The sequence below is a fragment of the Protobothrops mucrosquamatus genome, unplaced genomic scaffold (assembly GCF_001527695.2).
Source record: "Protobothrops mucrosquamatus isolate PMUCROS unplaced genomic scaffold, P.Mucros_1.0 scaffold270, whole genome shotgun sequence".
Lineage (NCBI taxonomy): Eukaryota > Metazoa > Chordata > Lepidosauria > Squamata > Viperidae > Protobothrops > Protobothrops mucrosquamatus.
The window spans coordinates 1502958-1509184 of NW_015386615.1; the positions used below are offsets into that span (position 1 = coordinate 1502958).

At 33.8% G+C, this 6227-nt stretch overlaps 1 long non-coding RNA gene across 1 annotated transcript in view; it reads left to right on the forward strand.

Moving 5' to 3' along the window:
- LOC107286309 overlaps window positions 1-4174 on the forward strand; it is a 23465-nt gene extending 19291 nt beyond the window's left edge. The window contains exon 3 of the long non-coding RNA XR_001548855.1: window positions 4093-4174. This is a non-coding gene — a long non-coding RNA (uncharacterized LOC107286309). The remainder of the gene's footprint in view (window positions 1-4092) is intronic.
- Window positions 4175-6227: the final 2053 nt, after the last annotated feature.

Below are 6227 nucleotides of genomic sequence, written 5' to 3' on the forward strand. Positions count from 1 at the left end.
CTGGAATGAGCTGCCCCCAGAGATCAGGGTGATCCCTGATCTCCCTTCCTTCCGCCGCGCCCTCAAGACATGGCTATTCCAACAAGCGGGACTGGCCTAGGGCAATTTTTAGAGGGGTTTTAATCATATTTTAATTAGACAACATTTAAATATTTCTTTTTAACTAATTTTAATTTTGTAATTGTTATTGGTGTATTTTAATTGATTGTCAGCCGCCCTGAGTCCGCAAGGAGAAGGGCGGGATATAAATTCAATAAATAATAATAATAATAATAATAATAATAATAATAATAATAATAATAATAATAATAATAATAATAATAATAATATCAAGTCTGTCTTCAAACGTTTAATAAAATAAAGTTTGGAATATAAATATTCTCTCTATCTTTAACATACCAGATATTACTTGAATATATTACAGCCTTCTATTCTGCCCCAATAGTGTAATTCTTTTAATGTTTCAATTATACAAGACAGATTTTAAATCATTGGCAAAAGAGAAGTGATATTTCACATATATACAGTATCATATTAATGAGGATATGGATGAGATGCACAAGTAATAATTTTTAACTTTCTTCTCTGAGAAATTAACTTTAGCTAGTAGGTGCCTTAAAAATGTAAATAATTCAGCTTTAGTTAAATGTTTTAACAATATCCTATATAAAAGACAGTAATGACAAACAAAGCAGTGAGTTTTATAGGAGTAAAGCCTTAACTTTTAATAACATCTGTATTACATTAAGTTTAGATTTCAAGGAATGAAATAATGGAAATATGTATATACATATATATATTTGAAATGATAAATAGAATGTAAATACCACAAATCCAAGAGTAGAAAGTGGACAGTGGAGTGTTACAATCTAAAAGAGGAAACAAAGTTTGATTCAGATCATTCCAGCTATGATATGCTTTGCTGACTTAGTACATAGATACTGAAAACAATTATGGATTTGTTCTAGAAAAGTGTGATCCAGCCACATATATTTAGGACTGCTGCAGTTGCTCCTTGGGGGGGGGGAGCTATGGCAAAGTTGTGTCCGACTCTTGGTGACTTTATAGGCAAGTGCTCTCCATGCTACCCTGTCAAGCACAGCTTCTTTCAATTTTTGGATGTTCAACTTTGTATCACAGTTGATGTTATCATGCCAACGTTTTCTTGCCCCTTCTTGTTCCACTAATCATTCCTAGCATCTTTGCCTTCTCCAATGAATTTGCATGTATGACATGGCCAAAGTAAATCAAATGTAGTCTTATGATTTTAGCTTCTAGTGATGGATCTGGTTTTATGCAATTTAACACCTCTCTGTTAGTTACTCTGGCTGTCCATGGTATAAGCAGTAATTTACACAAGCACCACAGTTCAAAGGTGCCAGTTCTTCTTTGATCAGCCATTCTTAGTGTCCAACTCTCACATCTATACATGATTATAGGGAAGACTATTGCTGTAACTAACGTGCTTTTTGTTTTTATAGCAATATCTCTGCTTTTCCAGATCTTATTCTTATTCTATGGCAAACCTAGACAGCATATTAAAAAGCAGAGACATCACCTTGCTGACAAAAGTTCGTAGAATCAAAACTATGGTTTCCCCAGCAGTAACGTATGGCTGTGAGAATTGGACCTCAAGGAAGGCTGAGAGTCAAAGAATTGATGCTTTCAAATTGTGGTATTGGAGAAGACTCTTGAGAATCCCTTGGCCTGCCAGATCAAATCAGTCGATCCTAAAGGAAATCAACCCTGGCTGTTCTTTGGAAGGACAGATACGAAGCTGAAGCTCAAATACTTGCCACCATATGAAGAGAGGACTCATTGGAAAAGACCCTGATGTTGAAAAAGATGGAAGGCAAAAGGAGTAGGGGATGGCACTGGATGAGATGGTTAGACAGCATCATCAACGCAAAGAACATGAATTCGGGCAGGACAGTGGAGGGCACGGAGTCCTAGTGTGCTGGGCTCCATGGGGTTGCGAAGAGTCAGACACAACGTAGTGACTGAACAACAACAAAACATATTGATAAAATCAAATCTGACAATATTTATTAGAAGAAATATAAATCTTTAAAAGATAAACTTTAGAAAATTGAATTAAAGTTACAACATGCCTCACATAGTTTATAGGTCTCTTGTCAATTGTTTAGCCTACAGCTTTAAGCACAGTCTGGAATTTGTTTATACTTACATTTCAAAGTGATTTTTAGTTATGTGGGAAATAGAGATTCTTAAAAAATTCTCTAGATATATAGCAGGCAAGAATTTTCTTTCAGCTTGGAGCTAAAAATGACAATTAACTGTTTAACATTTGTCTCTGCAAGTAAAATATAATATATGGAAAAGGGAGGTTGAGTATTTTCTTGTTTCCTTGATGTGAAGGCTTTTCCTTATTGAAAGATATCCAGCTGAGAAGTAAAAAGGCATATCATACCCCACTTGTCACACTTTTGCTGAACTTGGCAAGTAAGGCACCAGGAAGTGAATCAGACAAGGGGAGTTGAATAAAATTCCACTTAGATATGGAAATCGTTTCTATCATTAGAATCTCTAATGAATAAAATTGCAACAAATTCTGTGTCCCAAAGAAAATAAAAAATAGGTAAGTTTGACAGTTTCCTATACATTTTGGCAGCAGTCGTGTAGCTGTCTATTAAGCAAGAATAATAATAATTAACATGGTAGGAACTTGTCATTTAATTAGTGGAACTTAACACCATATAATAGCGTTGAATGGTTTTGCTATCAAATAGTTCTACCCATGTTGAGGGTAGAGAAGCTTATATTGTTATTGTGAAAGCAATAACAAAACTGCTGAACAACAAAAGGAATTAATATTATTTCAAAAGATCATCAGATTGCTGTAATTTCCTTATCTGCAATGCATTCTGTATGGGACTGTTTCTGAAGATGACGCAGAAACTTCCATTGGTCCAGAATAGGTGCTCATTTAGCACTGATGCTATAATTACTGCTTTGATTACTGTCTGCTTTTCAGCCAGGACAGTTGCTGGTCATTACAGACAAGCCACTCCTGTCTATCATCTGTCTATCTATACATCTGTCTATCCCAGCAAGATTCAGCCCACTTTTTTTAGAGGGAATGCTAAAAATGAAGGGAATGGGATAAGAAGCCAGTGATGCATCTCAGTTACTATACCCACAGTTTGGATTGGATAGTCTCCTGAGGTGTAGAATGCCCCTAACCTCCTGGTCTTTAGGAATTATTCTGCACAACAGTCAAGCAGTAAGGGTCACATGGTTGCCTTTAGATAGTTTAGGGGTTTTTTATTTTGTATTTTAATGTCATTATTTTGGGTTATTGTGCACCACCTGAATCAAAGAAAGCAGGTGATGTATCTTATAGTGTACAAATATATAATTTTCTAGAACCGGTGACTCAACCATCAAATTGTGATATCCAATAATTAGAATAATTTGTGAGATAAGATATGCTGTAGTATCTCCATAAAAATGCATCTCTCCCTGTCTCTCTCTCTCTTTCCCTCCATCTCTCTCTGTCTCTGTCTGTCTGTCTGTCTGTCTGTCTCTCTCTCTCTCTCTCTCTCTCTCTCTCTCTGTGTGTGTGTGTGTGTGTGTGTGTGTGTGTGTGTGTGTGTGTGTGTGTGTGTGTGTGTGTACATATGTTCTGGCATAAATGTTCTTGGGTACTTTCTTTTGCTACAAAACATTTACTTTTCTGGGGGAAGGTGAAGTGGTAATAGATGAGGATTCTAGAAATCTGAACATTTCTCTCTTACATTAAATTATAGAATATCATTTTTACGATTAGTGGACTTTATCTTATTATTATTTTAGATTGACTGATTTTTCTTCTTTGTGTTAAGATGATGTTTTGGGAATATCAGTATGTGCACTCCACTCTCTTCCTGGTTTTTTTTAAAAATTATCTCATGACCCATTACAGTCATTTTCATTTATAGCAGCACTTTTATTTTATCTCACAGCTTGTGATTTACAGTATTTATGGAGGTGGAGTGTACTGCATCAATTCACCTTCCATTTGTGTGTTGATGTGGCATTTATATTACATAGGAGTAATTTTTTTTCTGAATTTTTTTCTTGTATCACCAGTGCACCTATTCCATTCTTCCATCGCTGTGCTCCTGTGAACATTTCCTGCTATACCAAGTTTGCAGAAGCCCTGATCACCTTTGTCAGTGACAGTANGTATTCCAGTGGGATAAAAGTTGAATTGTTTTTAGTGTTTTCAGGCATGGAATTTTTTTAAAAAAGAGCTTTTTTCTTTTGTTTGCACTCCAGATGAGGTGGCAGTCCATACATACTGCAATTGCAGCAATGTACAGAAAATTGGCTGAAGGAATTATAAAACATTAAACACATTAAAAAGTGTCCATAAATAGCAAAACCAGTTAACAAAAAAACCTTTTAGAATTCCTGCACATTATCAAAAAGTTCAATGAATAGTATTTAAATCTACATTTTTTTAAAAAAAAATACTATTATCTTTATATTTACAGCTCTAATAAACAATATGTTTATTTGTAGTACTCAGTCTTCTTTAACTTGTAATTTTTTGCCTTTTATTCCAGCCATAGAACAAAACCTTGTTAATTTCAAGTTTGGAATACTTATGACAGGAGTTCTGAGGTCAACTGTTCAACCTGAGATGTTTTACACATCCCTAACTGAAAATGGCCTCCCGGAAAACTGGTTGCTTGCTTATTTATTCATTTGATGTTCATTTAAATAACAAATAAATCAGTGCATATGGTTGCTCATAAATCATGCAACTCTTGTGTAGCTAATTTTTAAAGCAGTAGGAAAAAATATAAACAAAAGTTAAAAGCTAAAGACAGTCAACAAAACTTTTCAATGAGTTAGTAACCCTTCCAACTCCCAGACCTTGGAGCATGTCCAGATCTTCATTGCCTTGCAAAAGGCCAGCAGGATATGAAAATACTGGACATGAAAATGGAGAATGCTAAACCATCTCTCTAGTTTTGAGTAAGCTCACAGGTTATGATCTCTGTAAACATTTATTAAGATAAAGATAATAAGATGATATTTTATTGTTAGTGTAAGACATTCACATACATTATTCCAGAAGCCACATAAATAATGAATGCAGTTTCATCAGCTTCCTTTAACTTCCTATTAAAAAAAAGATCATTGGTTTAAGCAGCCACAGTTTTAATTACTCAAAAGCTTGTAATAACTGGAATATTGGAAGATGCAATAACTTTTAGGTCAAATAGACTAAATAACAAATGCTTCTATTAAGTAAAAGGTCAAGAAGCACTTTGTAACATCAAACTTGCTTTTAAAAGATCGCTCAGTTTTTGAAAAGTTTTCTTAGAATTGAATCAGTTCAGAACAATGAAAGGTCTGTTTTTCTCATAAAACAGATTTGTGCAATATTTTAAAGCTGAGATCATGTAATGTAAGTTTTCAAGAATTAAAAATAATGGAATTATATGGATTATCCAGTATTTTCCCTGAGTATCTTGGGGCATTAAGTACAGATATTAAAACAGATTTCTATGCAAAAAGGGATCCCAAAACACGCCAACATTTTGGTAGGAGTAAAGAATCCTCTTATAAGTCCAAAAGAAGTTGAATTCTGAAGAAGCCAGAAACTGAAAGTAAGATGAATGCCCAATGACAAGCTGAAAGTATGAAAAATTAAATCACCTTGCTCAACTCAGTAAAAGTTACAGGATGCCATTGCAATAAAAAGTATATTCTGTTAATTCATTGAAAATAATCTGTAAGAATAAATGATAGCAAGGCCTCCCAAACCAATCTTAGTGTTAGAGTCACTGTTAATCAAATTTATTTTAACCCTAATGTTAAAAAAAATTGACTGGGTGGAACACTAAACAGGATATAAGCACAAATCTCAGAGCTATGAAATTTTCCTTATAAAGTGAGGAATATGAAAGTTCAAGATTAAAAGTAATAAACAAATTATACTTGTTTAAATTGTTGCTACAACCTATTAATATCAAGTCTGTCTTCAAACGTTTAATAAAATAAAGTTTAGAATATAAATATTCTCTCTATCTTTAACATACCAGATATTACTTGAATATATTACAGCCTTCTATTCTGTCCCCAATAGTGTAATTCTTTTAATGTTTCAATTATACAAGACAGATTTTAAATCATTGGCAAAAGAGAAGTGATATTTCACATATATACGGTATCATATTAATGAGGATATGGATGAGATGCACAAGTAATAA